General features: G+C 41.7%; 1 protein-coding gene across 3 annotated transcripts in view; it reads left to right on the forward strand.

Annotated features, from left to right (window-relative positions):
* Nucleotides 1-3,769: 3,769 nt before the first annotated feature.
* mef2aa (myocyte enhancer factor 2aa) overlaps nucleotides 3,770-21,381 on the forward strand; it is a 73,001-nt gene continuing 55,389 nt past the window's right edge. For all 3 annotated transcript variants that reach the window (XM_073471539.1, XM_073471538.1, XM_073471537.1), the window contains exon 1: nucleotides 3,770-3,933. The gene's annotated coding sequence lies outside the window, so the exon portion shown is untranslated. The remainder of the gene's footprint in view (nucleotides 3,934-21,381) is intronic.

Below are 21,381 nucleotides of genomic sequence, written 5' to 3' on the forward strand. Positions count from 1 at the left end.
GGACGGAGGCTCAAGCAAACTGCAGGAAGAGCCAGCCCACATCGCCATAAAGTACGACCTTGTTTAACCTGAACCGGCACAGGGCCAAGAGCCGAGAGCAGGATAATACAGACTTAATTTTATCAACTTCAAGCAATTATTTAATGTGACTACTGTGACTTTAACATATACACATTGAGGTGTGGTTGCTAATGCAGGAAATGTGTTGTATAGGCATTAAAAGCCATCAAGGACAAATTGTGACTTCTTGGCCCGGGGCCCTGAGGAAACAGGAGGGATGAGGAGGACTAGACACAGACTTTTCCTCTGGGACTGGGACTAACTGTTGAAAAAGGCAGCACAATACACAAGGGACCAGGCTATACTAGACTAATACAAATGAGCTACATACAGCGGCAGCCATACTTTGTGAAAAGCCTTTCCTTCATTAATGAATAAAACAGGATGCAATTAGAGGAGGATGTCTAAATAATAACACATTGTGTTACTATTCAGCCAGGATCGGATGGTGCCGTCAAATCGCTGATTAACCGACTGCTTTGACTGCTTTTTCCACAACAAGGAAAGAGATGTGAGTACATTCAAAACTTAGAGCGAGTTACTCTGGCGACTCCTTGTAGCTTACATTTTCAAATGACACTTGAAGCAATAAGTAATGTGTCTGTGAAGTCCTGTGACCTAATTGATGAAGTCATCCCATATAGACGCAGTAATTCAAAGCAACATGACATTCCCTTCTGAGATAATGAGCAGCCTAACGTGTGAGACTCTTGTGCAGCTTGTATAACTCTTTTAAACCCTGAATGTTATCAGGTAAACTCAGGATTCAAGTTGTGGTGTAAGAAGAGGATCACAATGTAAAGAAATGAGTTGTGACTTGGCTATGAGTCAGTTTCAACTTGACTTTACAGAAAATAAATGACTCCAGACTGTACTTGGACTTGAAAGTTGAGGACTTGGGACTTGAATGACTTCTCTTTGTTTATTTTATGTTTTCATTTAGTTTTTTGTTGTTTTTAGTCCGGCTGTCGTTATTTCACTATTTACAAGTGATGGAGAGGGAATAGTTTTGGACTGAGAAAAAAATTAAGACATAAAAAACTTTTATAAAAAGGTATTTGATTACATTTATTTCACTGAATATCAATAACATTATAGGTTAGATAAATTGGCCAACAATATCATTATATGACATTATCGTGTCTTTTCTCTTTTACAAACATTGAGTACTGCAGGTAAGACTGCAGCATCTTGGGGGGGATTTGCCTTAACTAAGGCAAATCCCTCCAACTCAACTTGACACAATGTGGTCCTCGACTTGACTTGCCCTGAAAAAAATTACTTGGGACTTGCTTAACACTTGCACCAAATGACTCGAGTCACATTTCTTAAACTGGCAAAAGACAACCTTTCTGCTTTCAGTTATCAATCTGAAGTTAATACTGAACGCACAGTGTAATGGCTGTATGTTTGCATGGTGTAATGACACCATTTTTGGTTTTATTGGTTTCCTTAAAACCTCATTTTCACTATGCTAATTGCTGTGCCCACTGGGCTTGATTTTACCCACACAAATGAAGGCTGCATTATGGCACAAAGGAAGCACATCTGCCATTGCACAACCAAAACAGGAAGAGACATTGTTTACCCTGGTTGCTATCCCTCGGTAACGGTGGAACAACTGGAATAACTGCAAAAACGCTACACTGCAAACAAAAATGAATCCTGATAGCGAAGGTAAAGTAGGTGAGTGATAGAAACTGAGTAAACAAGAGTGAACAGACAGCATTCACTTGATAGAGAGCATTGGTGTAGTGACAGAGAATGTTCCCTCGTTAATATGCGTTCCCCCTTAACAGCGGGACTTGAGACCAGGGGTCTAGTGCGCATCTAAGACACACACATATGCGTGCACGTTTTTTTAATCGTTATCTTTAAAAATAACATCTTGAACTTTTACTTCTTTAGCTGTTTTCCGAAAAAAGATGAGATGTTTTGCTGCATTTTAATTGTTAATATTATCTAGCTATAAAATTCACAAAAAGACTACCAGCATCTTTTAAGGTGAAACATTTTCTTGCATTATTTTCAACCCACTTATGCAAATTGAGAACATTTTATTTCCTCATTTGGCGGAAAAAAGTCACAGCGTCACTACACCTAAGCTTGAGATGGGTAAAAACTGGCATTTTTGTACTACATTACCAAGTAACAAAACCTGCCTACTTATTATTACAACTGGGTGTTTTATTCTGCCTTTTTATACCACTAGGATTGGGGTTTCTAGGTCAAATTGGGATTCTTACCGTTGTTTTTTTGCTTTGGACAGTAGCCAGGTTGCTAACGGTAGCCATGCTGCTAATGTTGTAATGTTAAATTGGTTTTTGGTTAAATGCCTGAATTAAAGTCTTTTATTACCACGGTCATAAGATATTTAAAGGTTTTGTTCTACAACATAAAATACATGATTAAATTTCCCATAATTTAATTAGAAAACGCTAACATGTGTTAAAAACAGCGGTTGCTAACATGTGTAACACCCGAACACGGAGACTCATCTACTCCCAAGTCCGTCTTTACAGGCCGACTTCAGTTACAATCTATTCTAACTTAATCAATTTACGGTAAATGTGAAAGTAATTGTGTAGTAAGACGCTTAGTGGTTGTGCCGCTATGAGCTAATACTTATAGCCAAACATTAGCTTTTTTACTGCTAGCGATTTAAAACGTCATCGCTACACCACTCTACACAGAACAACCTGTTAGTAATTATCACTTTGTTGTTATACTAAGCTTATTTTGTACAAAATCTTAAAATTGAGACTTTATATAAATAGGCCTGTTCACAAACTAAACCTGCAGTAACTATAGCTGTCAAATAAAAGTAGAAAACATGGAAAACACTCGAGAAAACTTGAGTGAATGTACTTACTTTCCAACTCTGTATGCAAGCCCTGTGTGAGGCAGCTAGCCCTGGTCACTTTGTAAAAAGCTTTAAACTGCTACATTTCCTCATAACAGGCTCCCATGTGTGTGTGGTTACTCTCTCTAAACCTGGCCACACGTTCCCCCCGTTCACACTAAACACACAGCTGAAACAGTAGATGATAGTTGTGCTGAATTTGTATCGCACCTGTTTCTAGAAGCCAGTAAAAAAACTAAAACACACACGGTCCGGCGGTCCAGCAGGCACCACACCTCCTCTGATCCTGCTCATACACGTGATGACGGGCTCAGACGCGAGTCACGCAGGCCCCGCCCCTCCCCATTGCTCTAATTGGCTGCTCGGCAGACGCTGCGGCTTCTCATTGGCTGCGGGGAGGTGTCCTTTACACCGAATTCCATCGCTGTTGTCTTAGAGATGTGACGTCAAATGTGTCTAATGTGATGAGGCCGAGTAATTTTGGGGGGAAAGTAGACTGTAGATTGTGGTGACTCTTATTTTGGTAGTTGATTTTGCCTTTTTTTTGTAGTTCTGCTGTAGTTTCCATAAGTTTGATCTGTCTCAGGGCTGTTTTGATAACGAATATATTAAAAATAAATAAATAAATATGATCAGTAAAGTATGCTACATGTTGATGTTGATTCCTTCCCCACATCGTACTTGAACAGTCACGCAATCAACCGAGACGTTCACTTTTTTCTTCGTATGTTTTGACGGCGGTGTGTGTGTGTGTGTGTATGTGTGTGTGCGTGCGTGAGAGAGAGCGAGCGAGAGAGAGAGAGAGAGAGAGAGAGAGAGAGAGAGAGGGGAGGCAGTTCGTCAGATGAGGGGAGGAGTCTCTCACTGACAAGAGGGAGACTGGCTTTTTCTGAGTTTGTCAGCTCCCCCTAAAATAGCAGTCAGCGTGTAAATGTGCACCGAAATTACGTTTATCCACTGGAGCCACCGATATAGAGTGTCTATACACGGCGACTGACTTGGGAGTGAAGGTGAGTAACAGAAATAGAAACAATGTTGAGGAGTGTGGCGGCGGCGGCGGCGGCGGCGGCTCCAGTGAGTGAGAGGAGAAAGAAGGCGCAAGAGGGAGACGTAGAGTGGATTTGGGAGACGGAGACATGACTGTATATCTCCTTATCTCTCCGGCTATCTTCTCCGGGGTTACGAGCCGAAATCGGAGATAGGGGAGTGTGAAAGTCGCGTAGTGTCAGTCGTGCGACAGTATCGGCGAGGTTTTGTCTTGTTTTTTTTTTTTTTTAAAGGGCGCAGCAGTGAGACGCGCGCTGTTGATATCAAGGCAATCGCGAGTAACTTTTTTTTTTCTTTCTTTCTTTCTTTTCTGTACAGGATTCATTTTCAGCAGCAGTGCGCCGGTAACTTCTCTTCAGCTCCTTTTTTAAAAAAACAAACATATGTGTCTATCTATCGTGAAACTCCCTCGCAGTTAATCGTGGGATCCGAAGTGTCAAACAGGCGCATCGTTTGGCCAAAATAGTAATCAATGTGTGCGTAATAACACTGTTGAGCCATCGCGACAACAGCAGCCCCACAGTTCACACAGCGACTAACTTCTAAGAAAGACAAGAAAAGAAAAGAAAAACCTTCCCAACTTATATCAACTTAGCTTATTATTTAATTTATTCTAAGTTTTTGTACATGGGTTGCCAGGTTTGATATCTGCTTGACATTTGTGGCACTGAAATCTAGATGGTGCTGGTCAGCCCGCGCATGACATCACCTCACTTGCTTATTGCCATACATGTTGTCACCAGTGTTGTCTGTGTAACTACAACTGTACTGTAATTTGTTTAACAAGAGGAGACTTGTAGCTGCATGACATCAATAAGCAGATTTAGATTTTTAAATCTGATATGTACTGGTTTTTAACTTCTCTTTCTTGGCTTCGTGTAAGAGAAATGATGATGGTTAAAACAAGCTGCAATAAGATCTAATTTTTTGTCTTGATCGACCTCCCACGACATAAGATCCCACTTTTTTGTGATTCAAAGTGACAGGCTTGGGAGTGCTCAGTGCATTTCAGATAAGCTGTATTGGCAGTTTGGTAGCGGAGAGGTGCGGTGAGAGAGAGAGAGAGAGAGGGATATCTTTTTGCTTTCTGGTGCTTCTTTGAATCTCCGGGACTCTTGTGACCTTAACCTCTCGCCAGAGTGGGCAATGGCCAGCAGTAACCTGACCTTCTCAAATGTTTCTGTTGTATGCTCACACCAAACGTGTCTCATTAATATTGTACAGAAGTTTTTACACAGAAAATACCAGGAGCATAACCTGTAAATTGTTCTCTATTAACTTCTCTCGAGTTAAAGGTGCACTATGTAGTTTTGGGGAAAGACATTTTGACCCGAAGAGAAAAATCTTCATCGTCTTATTTTTGATTCCTAAACAAACAAACTCTCTTTGTTTCATGACTGGATAAACTGAATAAACAAACTGACCTTAAAGTACAACGCAACTTCATGCTGTTTTACTTTGTTTACATGTGGCGGACCCTGCCACCTTTCTAGCTTCAAACAGAGTTCTGGGGACCTTATTTTCCTCTTAGAACAACTTGTTTATTCAGTTATGACAAAAATAAATATTTCTGAGTTTGTATTATATCATTATTGATATTCTGAGTCTGAAACTACATAGTGCCCCTTTAATGTTGGTATGAATTTAGTCTTTGGAGAAGTTTTGGTTGCAACTTGTTAAGTGTGTTTTGGGTTATTCAGTGGATAAAATCCAGCATATTTTGTGCTGTCAGCATCTTTAAAAGCTGTGTATTGTTAACTTACATATATTTAAGTGCTTTACCTGCACCAATAGTAAATATTTTACTACTTACAGTATATCCCTCAGTTTTCAGGTCAAACCAATGACAAATTTTATTGCCAAAGTAATTCTTCAGGGACGAGAGTTGTTGCAGCAGCATTAAAGCATGCTTGTATTTTTCACTGTTACTGCTGTTCTGACGGCATGTACATTACCATACCAGCTGGTTGCCAGTGATTTCTAAAGCAAAGCAGTAAAGCACCCTCCAATCTGCAGTCATTAGCTCCTGCGCTGCCCCAGGCCTCACCAGTAATGGGCCTTGTTGCTCATGATCCACATCACGTGAGCTCTTATGTCTAATGTGTGGATGAGGGATTCTTTCAGCGCGGCTGAAATGAATATCATTTTAACAATTTATGTCGTATATTAGTCAAAGGAATGAGCATGATGTCTGTGACGGCACAGATAGAGCCGTCGTGAATGTCTTTTTCATGCATGCCGTGAACTGTTGCTCTAACCTCGCAGACCCCGAATGTCCTACCTTAATTTACCATTATGCAAACACACTCAGATGTCTCATTAAATCAGCTATGTGATGATGTGGTAATGCGAGCTAGACGGATGCTATTCCACGATGACTACCACTGTTTATTAACTGATTTAGCCTTGTTACATGTTATGTTTGTGTGCCCCTGCATGTCTCTGTAAATGTGGACGAGTGCGTGTCAGCGTCTGAGCACAAGTTCTCAGCGGAGAGGGAGAAATGAGAGGTGGTGACGGTGTGAGGAACGGGCAGCTGCAGCATCTTTTACTGCACTCCTCATCCCACTTCAATCTCAGTGTCTCAGCTTCTCCTTCCAGGAGAAATGTGGAGTGTGTGGGCGAGTCGGATCTGCAATTAACGCCGGTTGTCAGAGAGAGAATGCTGGCGTTTACACGATGCCTCTGAATCACTGAGTGAAAGTCTTTCTCCTCCACTCTCCTCCTCCCAGGACATTTTTTTTTTCCAAGGAGGACAAAAACACCAGAAAGCAGTAAGCCAAGGATGTATTCAATGAAAAATATGAGCTAGAGGATGAACATTCTTGGTCCAATAAAGAGGACAGTGTTTCTTTGATTGTTCGGTAAGCCAAGATGTTCTTTTGTACTGCAAATTTAGCTCTCACATTACAGCAGATATGGATATTAGCATTGTTTCACGATTGTTTTATATATTTTTTAGACATGATTTTGAATCTTTTTTTTGCTTTATCTGAATAATATCTCGTGCAGGATTTCAGTGGCATCTTTACAGAGCTGTTTGTTGAGTCAGTTGAGTTTTCAGGCAAAGACAGTGAACATTGAATACAGTTTCTTGGTTGATTTGGTTGATGAGACTGGCTTTAATTAGGAGTTTTCTTAAGTTCACAGACAAATGCATTGTGGTTATTGGAGACTTGTTTTTTTTATCTGAATACTTTTGTTTTCCTTTTTTCTTTGTGCTTTAAAAGGTGTTTTTTAAAAAAGATTTTCTTTTTGGATCACTCAAAAGAAAAGTGGCGTGATAATACTCGACGTCACTTTGTAACTATTCAATTCTCTCTTGGACAAACAAAAGCATCTTAGCAACATGATTCATTGTTTATTGGAGCTCTATCATCAATATGGAGATTCCAGCGTTTTCCTGTGAGACCTGGAGGTTAGATGCAGAATTTTGAGCCTGGCAGATAATGTTGTAGACCACAGTTAACTGTAGACTGTCCCCTGCAGACTAAAGAAAAAAGACTTTTGCTGCTGTGTTTTTGTACACAAATATCTGGCTGTTGTTGTACAGCAAACAACTCATGAGAAAAACTTTTGATAGTCTGATGTTCGGTCAATACACGTGGTTTTAAGTTCACTTTTTTCACTCTGAGTTTGGTCAATGCTAACTAGGTCATGGTGGGGCCTTTGGTTAACACTGCCACAGTCCTGGGTTCAGTTCCTGGCCCCTCTCTCTTTGTGTGGCGTTTGCATGTGCTGCAGGACATTCATGTGCTGTGATCATGAGCCATTGGTACGTGTGTGAACTGGCACTCTGAGTCAGGTGCTAAAACTACTTATTGGTTAACATGGAGTGGTTGAGTCAAAGTTAAAGACATTTCAACATTAAAAAGCAGTCAGTTTGTTGCAGTCTTCAAATCTCATTAGGTCAACTGATAATACTCGCACTATTGTTTTTACTTACTAAGTGATTTTAAAACTTTCTGAATATATATATATATAACTAATACATGCCATAAAAATGACTCCTGTAAAAACTAGAGCTGCAACTAATGATTATTTTCATTATCTGTCACTTTTCACGAATAATCATTTTGTCTGTAGAATGTCAAGAAAAATGTGAAAAATGCTCATCAGATTTATCCAACGTGATGTCTTCAAATTACTTCTTTTGTCCAACCAACTGTCCAAAACCGAAAGACTCTTCATTAACTGTCATTAATGACAAAGAAAAGCAGCAAATTCCTCACATTTTAAGCAAATGTTTGACACTTTTGTTTGGGAAACCACTGAAAAGATTCATTTTCAGTCGTCGATTTAAATTTCTTTCCATTAACCAGTCGATGAATCCACAAATCAGCTCGGCTAAAAACATATATCACCTGACAGAAACTCTAAATCTCCAGTATGTTTCAGGCTCTCTAACAGCCTCATGTAAGCTCAGAGGGTGAATGTATTACTCGCTGAGGCAGTGTTTGTATAGCAAGACAGCTCGCAGTGACCTTTCAACTGTCCTGCCCTTGACTGAGACCTCTGGTGGTAAGCCACCTCGTTTGGCTCACTCAGCACATGTGCTGCTGAGCGGGGCAGAGCAGCTTAAGGCCGCGCCGTATTTTCCTGTCTCCCGTGCTCTTCCAAACGAGGCCTGACCGGCGGTCTCTTCACCTCTTCAACCTGGACCACACGGGAGAATCAGCGGGAAGATCCTCAAGCAGAGCTGCACTCTAAATCTGCTGCTAATCTGCTTTTCGCCACAACGATCCTTGTCCGTCTCTCTCTCTGGTCACTGATTGTGACACTGAACGCAAACAATCCAACACATGGGGTTATGTCGTCATTGTGGCCACAGTAGTGTCATTAAAATAACAGCATAGTTACTTTTTATATACTGTACATTTAACATTTTTGTGTTTTTAGCCTCTTAATTTCAAGAATTAAGCCCACATTCGCCAGTAACCAGCAGAAACAATAGCACATGCACACAGTGTGGTTTTGGAGTGTAGACTGTAGAAGCATGCGGTGGAGCAAAGGTGATGACTTTGAGAAGTCAAGTCATTTAGCGCCTTTCTATGAAGCCCCCTCCTCCTTCTTTGGTTTCTGGACTGCAAGAAAAACCACAGTATCACACTGAGCGTCATCTCAAAAGTGAGTGGGCCACACGAGGACATACAACCCCAATGTGTGTGTCCTGTGGTTTGGTTAGTCATTATTTTTCAGCTTGTTTTTCTCTCTTTATTGACATGGAGAAGACATACGCCTGCGTGAAGATGTAAAAACAGAGAGCGGTGATGTCGCTACACAAAACCTCTGCGATATTATTAAGTCGAACCATGTATGGAGCAAAACTAATAGTTGAAAAGGAAGTTAAGAAAGACATCTCTTTGCTGAGTTGCGTTTTAACTGAATTTTAATGAGACTGAAAAAAACATAAATCAAAGGAATACATTATAATCTAATTTCCTAGATCAAAAGATCTCCCATGATTGCTAATATACCCCACTGTATTGAATTCCTGATGTTCTACTGTAGATCTTAAAAAGCATCTCTCGCTGGAGATTTAACTTCTCCGGCTTTGTGTAGGGTCGAGTGAGTGGAGGCATCACACACAGACAAACAATTGAATTATGTGCAAAGTAAACTTTCTTCAAAGTCTGTGTGATGAAGATGTTTACTGTTACTACTGAGCGCCAAAATAGGCGATTTGAAACATCAGCTTCGGCCTTTATCACCATTTAATCCAGCCTCCCATTATGTTACCAAAGATAGCAAGAGTCCACAGAGAAGTGTTTATCAATGGCTGGCGTAGTAAATACAGCTGTGAGACCTGGGTGTCACAGCTCCGACGGCGACTTAAAGTCCAGTAGCTGCTGGGAGGAAGACTTGGATCTCCTGCAGCTGGACCGGCGCTGCGGCCTCCCCGAGCTGCAGGAAGGAGGCCTGGCTGGCGATATCGTTGTTTTTCATGTTTGTCTGAGAAGCCCTGTGAACCAGGACAGCTGGGGAGGATGTGATTCCTCCCATTATTCTGCAGCACACATCAGCCCTACGAACTGGGAAGGGAAGTGACCCAGCCCCCTCTTCTCTCTGGAAGCTACTCCAGTCCGCCGCAGGGCTCTGACTTGTAGTTCAAAGTTGTCTTTCTCTCTGCTGTTAGGGCCGAGCTCGAGCAGCGTGAGCGCTGCGACTCCTCATGCATGTTCTTTTTAGCTAGAGTTTTAAAACTGTTATACATCAGACCGAGATACAGCATTTTGGGTTGATGCTGTGTGAGCAGATTCAGGATAATAAGAATCTCTTTTTGACCGTGCCCACTTTAGGGGGAGTGTCAGCCTGGTTAAGTATCAGTTTTACAAGCCATAATATCAACTCAATTCCTGAGTTTCGGAGATATTGGCTGTAGAGATGTCTGCGTTCTCCCCGATATAATCGAACTCAATGGCACTCGGCTTGTGGTGCTCAGAGCGCCAAAAAATACATTTGAAGGACTCAAGAAGAGTGTCTCCTTCCATAAAGCCCGATATTTTTATACCTTGGAAGTCAAGCTTTTGTGCTTCATGCGCCACTCAGCAGCTTTCATAGGAATGAACGTGGGCACCATCTCCAACGCCTTATCCCGATTTTAATTGTTAGATCCATGTGCACGCTTCCTTCTGCTTTGTGGTACAGCCTGTGAGTGTGGTTTGGTAAAAAGAAAATAGTTCCTACGTAAAACTGCTCACAACAAGGTCTGTGCATTATTGGAGTAACCAGGTCATGATTTCTAGAAAGACATTGTTATTTATTTTTTTTAAATGTTTTTTTTTTTGGGCACTTTGAGCACTACAAGCTGAGTTCCATCTATTTCCCTTATATTGGAGAGAAGGCAGACATCTCTACAGCCAATATCTCCAAAACTAGGCATCTCACACCAAAACAATATAGATGGATTGATACAACTACAGGTAAGAGGACAAATATGTATTTTCGATTTTGAGGTCAACTGTCCCTTTAAAACCAGTCTTTTAAAAACAAGGGCATTCGGAAAGTATTGTCATTGCATCTCCGGTCTCTCGATCCCAGCTCTCTATAGTGTGACTGTGATTGTGAGTGAGGTGTTGAGTCTGCCCGCTGTTTGTGCGTCTGCCCGTCTGTCCTCTCCCTTTCTCCCAGTCCACTTTCCATCTGTGTGCTGTGGGCTGCAAATCTAGTTGAAAATGGTGTAGTGTTTCCACCAGTGAGCTCTTGCCAGCCTGTATTCATGTCAGACTGTGTTGTTCTTGATTTTGTTTCCCTCCTCCCTTCAACCTCTGTCGCTTGTCCAACTGCCAGGGGTGTTCAGAACGTATATGGAGGTTGAGGAGGGTGTAGGAGGGAAAGAGGGGGGTGAGGGGCGTCCATCATCAGCCGCTGGCCCTGGGACTCAGGACCAGAGGCTATCGGCAAACAGTTTGACTGAAAAGATTCCTGGAGAAGCGAGCAGCAACAGCAGCAGCAGCAGTGGGGCCTGCGGGGTCTCTCTCTCTCTCTCTTTCCCTTTCTCTGTCTATCTCCCTCAATCTCTATCACACTGTTTGCACACAGTGTTCATGTGACAGCTAGCACACATCATCTGATTTGGGAGAAACTCTGGGCTGTAGCTGCAGAATACCCCTTAGATTGTTTGCTCAAAGAATGCCGTTCATTGATGTCAATAGATGTTCAAGTTGACATAAACCAGAGAAAAAATCTTTCAGGTTGAAGTTAAAGAAATGATGATGGTGATGGTAGTCCCTTCCTCCCTGTGAGAAAAGGGCTCTCAGGGCTAAACTGCTATTAACTTAACTAAACTCATGTTTACTATCAAAACACATCATTCACAAAGCAGACTGATTATTCAAAGTGCAAGCTGTCTCTCAGTGTGACGTTACAGGGACCTTGAGAAATAAAACCCCATGACAGACATTTACAAACCAGCTTGTAAACATTTCCAGTCACTTCAAGCCCATTAGTGTGTCTTCAGAAATGTGTTGCTTTATCTGAAATGTTTTACATGAAAAGAAACATGTGAGATCATTAACAGACTAATTCTGTAACATGAAATTGTAAGGAAAAAGAAAAGAAAAAAAAAAAATCAATGCTACTTTAGCTAGCCCCGTCCACTGTTGTTATGACTCATGGCCATCCTCACTGCTCAGATTGCATAAACCTTTTATGTAATGGAACACTGTGGGAAAGAGGCATCGAGTGGAAGATAAAAATGGGAAGACAAAATCAAATATTTATTCAGAGCTTTTTAATTTTTTTCCCCCATTAAATGCAGACATTCTCCGAGGGCAGACGATCCTAAACAACATGGTGTACATGTACTTATGTGCACCAGAAACTGTTGTCTCTCTGCAGCGCTCACTATTTATTTAGTTAAATCTTGCCTGCTGATCATCAAACACTGGGGGAGAATTGAATATCTGGAATCTCAGTGTCTAATCTGGATCCACAGTGTTTCCAAAAGATGTGTTGAGGTCGGGTAAACGCGCTGCTGCTGAGACACATTATGCATGACGTCCCTAATATCCTTACACTGTGGATTCCCCCTGGAGGAAGATCTTGGTTCATCTCTGCTGTTTACCATTTCTGAGTTGCGGTCTGTGCAACATCAAAAGGCTTCCATGGCACTTAACACAGCTCGCAGGGTTCCCTGGGAGGGTGGGGGACTGTTGCTCCCTATGGTGTTGGCATTATTATTGTTCCCTGGTGAGACGGCCATCTGATGATAGACAACCATGCAAATGGACACATGCCATAGCACCACATCAGACCACAGCGCCGCACTGTAATGCGATGCAAATTTATAAACCTCTAGGACCATGCATGCATTAGTCTTACTGTATTTGTGTTGATGTGTTTGTGCGAAGGAGTAACACAGTTTTCTTCTAAATATTTGCTCCACCAGTTTATCTCACAAAAAACTAACCCCTCCACAAACGCCATGAGACGGTGCAAATTGAGATTAAAAGTGACTTGTAACTTTATCAGTGTGAGACAGGAAGTGTTCATCCATAAAGAGTGTTGAATACTGATGTTGCACCATGTCAAGACACCAAGGCCTAAACCATGGAGTCAACATTGGGGGGGACCAAATTTCTCTCTTATATATATATACCTTTTTTTTCTTTTTACCATAATGATAATGCATTGCGTTACATGTTATTACATTGTATTACTTGTGTGGGCACTGGGCAGGAGGGCCTTCACTGCTCTCTTCTCATCCTGTCTTCCCTTGCCAAGCTCCTGTGGTCCTATATTCTCCTCTCTCTTTTCCTCTCTCTTGCTCTCCCGTCATCTCCTCTCCTCTCCTCTCCAGTCAAGTCAATTCAATTAAATTCAATTTGACTCAAATTTGTTTTATTGTCATGAATGTTGTGAGAACTATATTGCCAAAGCATCAGGAATACATGAAACAAAACAAATACAACCCACAGAACCAAATAAAATAAAAATGAAAAAAGTATGTATGTGTGCTTATGTCCTCCTCTCCTCTTCCTTTCCTCCTCCTCCTGTCCTCTCTCCTTCTCTATCCTCTACCCTCTTCTCCTTTCCTCCTCTACCCTCTCTTCTCCTCCTCTATACTCACCCCTCTCCTCCTCCTCTCTCCTCTCCTCCATCATCTCCCCCTCCTCTCCTCTCTCCTCCTTCTCCTCCTCTGTCCTCTCCCCTCTCACATCCTCTCCTCCTTCTCTCCTCCTCCTCTCCCCTCTCCTCCTCTCTCTCTCTCTTCTCCTCCTCTCTCCTATCCTCTCCCCTATCCTCTCCTCTCTCCTATCCTTTCTTCTCTCCTCTCCTCTCTCCTCTCCTCTCTGCTATCCTCTCCTCACCTCTCCCCTCTCCTCTACCTAGAAAAGGACCCAAACGCCTTTTTGCGTCTATCATTGGCACTGATGAAAGATTGGCATATATCTTCCAGGTCCAGTTCGTCCAGCTTCCTCTGGTGCACATGACAGATAGCAACATGATTCAGCCTGCTTTGCGTCATGGAGGATCTGAGCCATGTCTTGAGCCTTCGTAGTGCGCTAAAGCTCCTCTCAGCCTCTGCTGAGGATGCAGGGACGATGAGCAGGAGCCTTAGTAAAGCCTCCACCTGGCTGAACAGACTTCGGACTTCTGGCACCATGTCATGCATAATGCTGACAACATCTGAGCTTGTTTCATAAGTGTAATTGGCTGCGAACATGGCCAGCTGTACTTGAAGCAGTTGTGGATTCAATTCGGGATACTGGTCCACAACCTCATCAATGGTTCCCTGTAGAAGCACATTTTCTAGCTGCTGAAGTTTGTCGAATCCAGCTTGATCGAACCTCTCTATGAATTGAGTATTCACTGTGTCCAAGGTGTTGTAGAATTGGGCTCTGTAGAAGGACTGGGCATCAGGATGGATATGGGCTGAAGCCTGACCAGTGTAACGCTTTGTAGGTTTGCGGATATGAGGCATCTGAATTGGTTGCAGGTCCAACTTTGTTGCCATAGCAGTTGCTTTTGAGAACAAGACATCAAAGTGTTCCTCTGTTCGCTTTTCCTGCATGCTTGTTTTTACATGGTCCACAGCTTTCAACATGCCTGAAACTGTCTGTTTCCTATGCTGCAGGGAGGTGTTCAGGCATTCCAGATCCCCCATCAGGTCCTCAGCCATTACAAGGCCGAGCACAGTGTTGCCTTTTAGAAATGCTCCATGAAGACCATTAGCCTTAGCTGACGTCTCAGATGAGCTGCTTGATGCCATTTCTTCTAGGGCTGTCAGCACTGACTCATACTGCCTTAGAACTGAGTGGATGGCAGGGGTGCGAACAGTCCACCTGGTTGGACAGAGAGGCTTCAATGAGGTGAAACCATGCTCCGATTTGGCAATTTCCTGGAATACCAACTTGAACTTGCCAGATTGGTTAAAGAAGCCCCCCAATTCATGGACCAGAGCCATTGAATGTCTCACAAGTGGAGATGATAGACAGGCAGCCTGTGTAATTAAGTTCACGCAATGTGGACCACAGTGACAGTACACAGCCAGTGGTTGTTGTGCCCTTAATATGGCTTGCACTCCCTGCCATCGTCCAGCCATGTTTGCGGCACCATCATAAGTTTGTCCTCGGAGTTGAGACAGAGGAAGGTCTAGACGCGTCATCACATCACAAGCCACCTTGGCTATATTTTCCCCTGTTGTTGATAACACCTCGTAGAGTCCCAGGAATTCTTCCTTTGGTTGTAGATCTGCATCTACAAAGCGCACACATATTGACTCCTGCTCAACACCTGACACATCCTGGGTTCCATCAATGATAAGTGCGAACTGGACCACTGGCATTGATGTTATGTCTGACACAATTTTTTTGATGATTGTATTGGCCATCAGCTGCAACAGTTCATTCTGCATTTTGGGACTGGTGAAATCAAACTGACGTTTTAGCCAGTTGGTCAGCTCTGCATCACCTTTTGCCTTGTACTTTAGAAGCTGGCTGAAATTCCCACTCTCCTTCTCATCGCCTTGAAAAGCCAGACCTTGCCGTGCCAAGTACTGCACACCCCCAGCAATCTTCATAAGATTTCTCCTTGCTTGTTGCTGCTGTCTTTCAAGCTCACGTGAAAGTTGCACATTAACAGTCTTTGGCTCCTGAAGCCTAGTCATCACAGCTAATTTGTGACACTGGCTGTCTTTATGTGCACTAAATTTCTCCAGTGCCTTCTTCCAGTTGTTAAAGCCAGTCTTGACAAATGCTGAATCTGCTTTTGATGCAAGCTTGGACTTTTGTGCTGCAAAGTATTTAGCACAATAGTAACAGAGAACACCCTTTACAGAGGGGCTGTAATGGAGCCATGTATGATCTTTAAACCACTTCTCCTGAAAGTAGAGTGTTTTATTTGATAGGGTTTGACTCGGTATGACTTTCACATTTGGATGATTTGGGAAAGGTCCAAGCTCCCTCCCTTCCTCTCCAGTGCCCTCATCATCGCCTGTCTGGCTGCTCATTCTATCTCTTTCTCTCTCACTGTCAAACTCCCTCTCCATGGGTATGATCTGAAATGCACGAGGATGATCTCATCTTAACTTAACATTAACATTAGACTGTTAAGGTTGTCATTAGTTGGTCTTCACCATTCATATTAGCTCCTTTCTCACTCACCTCCATGTCACCAGCACACACTCTCCCTGTCCTGTCACCATCCTCTTGTTCATTCTCTCTGTCCTTACTCTGAACACACCACAGTGAACATGGATGAAATATTAGTAAACCACTAGAAAGTCTAATATTTATATATGTTTACTTTAATATTAGACTGTTAGGTTGTCATTAGTTGGTCTTCACCATTCATATTAGCTCCTTTCTCACTCACCTCCATGTCACCAGCACACACTCTCCCTGTCCTGTCACCATCCTCTTGTTCATTCTCTCTGTCCTTACTCTGAACACACCACAGTGAACATGGATGAAATATTAGTAAACCACTAGAAAGTCTAATATTTATATATGTTTACTTTAATATTAGACTGTTAGGTTGTCATTAGTTGGTCTTCACCATTCATATTAGCTCCTTTCTCACTCACCTCCATGTCACCAGCACACACTCTCCCTGTCCTGTCACCATCCTCTTGTTCATTCTCTCTGTCCTTACTCTGAACACACCACAGTGAACATGGATGAAATATTAGTAAACCATAGACTAGAAAGTCTAATATTTATACATGTTTTACATATGGGGGGGCAACACGAGTCTGTACTTTAACATTGGACTGTTATGTTATGTTGGGTGAACAAATTGCAACAGAAGCAGTGTTATGTATGCAAATTAGCCATAAGTAATTAGATTATGCACTGTTTGCTCATGTTAACAACGAATTTCAAAAAGCCTGTATACATTTTTCATTTGTCTTAATGTAAGTAATAAACTCAGTAATTTACATGGTGATATCTAAGGCGGGTTAAACATTTTACCCTATTCACGTGAGGAAAATAATGAGGCTAGCGAATGGACTATATTTGGGTCTTTTTTGAAACTTGGGAAATGGGATTCTCCAGGGATTTTTTCCCTCATGTTGAGGATATAAAATCAGTTGCATTTGCTTCTGTTGCAATTTGTTCAAGGTTGTCCCCCATTTTGTCTTAAAATTACTGGACTAGACATAGTAAATTATAGACTAGAAAGCCTATTTGATTATACTATATTGACTCCTTGACATTAATGGTAATTACTCATTTTCTCACTGCTCTGAACTTACTTTATTTCTTTTCTGAAGCTGCCCAAAAAACAGTCTTATATCGCTGCCACTCTTCCTCTTGCTCATGATGACTCACTGTGAAATTGACGTGCTACATAAATGATTGACACTCAAACTTCATGTGGGTTTTCTTACAAATATAATATGGTTCGATATAGGAGCTGGGAAACTTCTCCTCTCCTCATGTTAGTTGCTCTGGCTGTTCACTAGCTAATACCTGTAAATGGAATGTAGCCTAACATTATACTAGTGAGTTAGCTCAGAATTCCTGTCAGAATGTTAGCTAATGTTAGCCAGCTAGCTAGTAGGCTATTCCTTGCAAGACCATTCATGAAATTACATTTTCATAACACTTAACAAAAAATAATAATAATCAACAACTTTAATATAGTCGATTAGTAACATTCATATTAGGCTACATTCTGATTTTCCACTTTTAAATATGTTTGAAAGTAATGAAAAACAGAGAGAGGGTTTGACATACCCACAGCTAGGGTTGCCAACCGTCCCTTGAAAAACGGAATCGTCCCGTATTTAGAAGGAAAAACACTCGTCCCGTATTGAGTGGGAACGGGACGCACTTTGTCCCGTATTACTGTGAGAGCCAACAAACAGTCAGTAAAAAGCCAATGGAAAATGAATAACAAGGCGCGCTAGATGAAAATTTACGGTAAACTCGTTCCCGGGCCCTGCCCTGCTCTGTGACCAATGAGCTGACAGCTTATTCACACACGAGTATGACGATCAAGAATACGCTCATCCCATTGGTCGAGCCTTGTGTTGCACACGGAAAAGATAGCGGAAGACAACAGAGCAGCATGGGTGACGACTCGAGTGACGACACTGCATTGGGGGGCGGAGAGAGAACAGAAGAAATACAAGTGGAAAAAGTAGGCTATGTCATGTGACAGCATGTTCTGGATGGTTATGTTAAATTAATTGTTTCACTGTTGTTAAAATTGTTAAAGCAGGAGTCAGTGATCCGGTCGTTATCTACGCCTCCTCCTGCCGTTCTGTCTCCTGATTGGATAACGCTTGAATCCCACAAGGAAAGTTTTCTCCTGGTTTACAGCAGAGCAGAGTGACTGAGAGACCCGTGTCTGTGCACAATATCTTGTTATTGTTTCATTATTAGTGTTTATTATTCAGTTTTTTGAACAGTGTAGGCACAAGCCAATGGTTTGGTGATGCTGTCTGAGCCATCTTTTTTTTTTTTTTTTTTTTTAATGTGGAGAAGGTATGAAGTTATAAAAATTTGGAGTGATGAGTTTTCACAATATGTTTACAAGTTTACATTCTATCTGTTTGCACTTGCTGTTGCACTAAAAACACTATCACACACTATTATTTATTATTATTACAGGATGAAGTTTGTACATTCTATTTTTTTTTTTTTTACATGAATTTGTACTGTTTGATGTTAAGCAGGGCAGGCTTATGTTTATGAAAAATATTTTATTCAGCTAATTTTGTTATTTAGTATTAAATTGAATTTCTGGATAATAATTTGTTTTCCATGTGTTCATGTCACACAAATAGCTATGTATCCAATTCAATGCAGGTTCAAGACAAATACTTATAAAAATAGTTTCACGCACAAAAAAGGGGGCTAAAAAATAAATCACAGCAGGAGACGTAAAGGCAATCGGGTCGGCCGGCATGTCCCGCGTGAGGTGTCCCTTATTTTTTTTTCAGGGAGTTGGCAACCCTACCCACAGCAGTCGAGCAATGAATTCTGCTGGATGGGGTGGTGTGTCAACATGGTATTGTACGGCGGGCAACACCATCTGGACAAACCACGCATAACTGCAATCCTACAACCGGTAGTAACTAGCCTATATCAAAAATGTCTTATGTTTAGCTATAATAATGATTAAATGACTTTTTTGCTATTGATTATTTCGGACAGTGGGATGTGTATGTGGTTGCCTGACTTTTTTTTTTTTTTTTAATCAGATAGATATTGGGGGGGACATTTTGAGCATATCTGAATATTGGGGGGGACATGTCCCCCCCAATGTATATGGTGATTTAGGCCCTGCAAGACACTGACTTGTTAAACTGACATACTGTCATAAGGAATGTTGGTGATGGAGGGCTTTTGCTCAGAGACTTAGTTTGTTAAACCACCGGCGTTAATGTGAAGTGAGTAGTTAGCCATTAGTCTTGTCAATTGTGGTTAAAGATGTAGCGTGACATCCTGTAGATCGGCTGATTAGAAATTATCTGTATGGGTCAAGAGGTTAGGCTAATAGAGACGTTTCTCTAGCCCAGTGATGCTCTGTGCAGTGAAAAAAATGCCTTAAAGGATAAGTTCACTCAAAAATGAAAGTTTGGTCATTATGTTCTCACTGCCATGCGAATGAAAGGTCGGGTGAAGTTACGCAGTCCGCAAAACATTTCGTAAGCTTCACAGCAAAGCAGCGTTGCAGCATTCTCTAAAACAACTGAAGTAGATGGGGACTTGTTTTAAAATGTAAAAAAAAAATCAATAGGATGGCTCCATACAGCTTGTCCAGAGTAATCTAAGTCTAAAGAAGTCCAGAGATCCCAAATACACCCTTTTTTTTTTTTGTTGCTTTACATTTACAAAAAAATTCTGAACAAGTAGATAATGACTGAATTTTAATTTTTGCGTGAACTTTTCCTTTAACAGCTTAAAACTCAAGCAGTATAACCCCCAGATCGTCTCCGCCATGGACCCACCTCTGCCACGTTGTGGCCACGATATGGTCGCCAAAGCTGATCGCGGCTGTTTTAGACAATGCTCGTGTTGGCAAATATTGACAGTAAACACACTGACAACAGACACAAAACGAAATGATTTAACTAAGTAGCCTACTCAATCACATTAGAAGCACAAAAATCAAGGAAAAATGACAAAATAAACGCAATCTCAGCAACTCAACAACATCAGGCAGGCATGATGCCCCGTTTCTGAACGGCTCCCAGTGGGATATGAAGCAGGTTGGAGGGCGGAAAAAAACAGCATTGCACACGTCAGGTAACTGCGGTACCCAGTGGAATCAAGGGGTTATGCCTGTCACCATAGTTACATTATCGACTGATCGTCATATTATTTGCTTCATTTAAAAAAAAAAAAAAAATGTTTTTATGACCTTGACCTTTATACTACCTGTTCTGTTTACATCTGTGTTTGTTGACATTAGAAAGTCACAAACATTTAGGTCAACATGTGGGCAGAACAACTAGCAGGGGTTTTCCCACACTTTATTTATTGCTTGTGGTTTTATTTATTTTTTTAATCATATTCTATTTATTTAGGATATTTAAAGTCCCCCTCTAGTCAAAAATTTGTTTTTTCTCTTGTTGAATGTTTGACCATCACTGTGTAGAAGGAAAGACAACTTGGTAAACAGGTTAAAATCTTATTAAACAACCATCTGGTTTATTTGAAGATTGCTGAGTGATTATTTTTTGGGAAACATGAATGTAACGGAAATACTTTGGAGGCACAAACTAGGGCTCGTAGGACACTATAGCAGCTGTACCGTACGTCTATGAGGTCTCAGTTGTCAGGCGCATTCATTTTTAATGAGACATAATTCATCACGCCCATGCTTGCATCAAGGAAGTTATCATCATTTTCTTTGTTCATGAAAGTTTCACTCAAACCTGCATCAAGGGATTTACCTTGAGGAGGAGAGTAGCTTTTCTACATGAAATGGATATAACTGTTAGGAGAGGGTCATCTCTTTATCCTTGAGAAACTGAGAATCCATTCATTGGCTGGGCTCGAAAACCTGACTGACGCAAATGGATCATTGGGAATAGAAGTGTCCCAGCAGTAATTATGTTACAACGCCGCTGCCGCACACTACCACAGAGGTGGGATGGGATGGGCGCGTGGTGCTTCTTTTAGTCTTGTTTCCCTTACATCTTTCCACATAGTTAACACAGTCATACTGTCTTCTCTCTCTCCCACTCTCTCTGTCTGACTCTCCCTCCCTTACCCTTCCCCCCTCTCCCTCTCTCTCTCTCTCTCTCTCTCTCTTGTTTTCTTTTTGTCTCTCTTTCATACACACACCTGCTATCAAACCCAAACACAACGCGAAGCGCAGTGGAAAGTTTCTGACTAACATTTATCCTGCGCCGTTGAGCTGCTCTGTCTCGCTGTCGAATGACTCTTAGAGCAAGGGAAAAAGTTGCTGGCTGATCATGTCGCCTATTTGTCACTGTTGTCTTCCTG

The sequence above is a fragment of the Pagrus major genome, chromosome 8 (genome assembly GCF_040436345.1).
Source record: "Pagrus major chromosome 8, Pma_NU_1.0".
In the NCBI taxonomy this organism is placed as follows: Eukaryota; Metazoa; Chordata; class Actinopteri; order Spariformes; family Sparidae; genus Pagrus; species Pagrus major.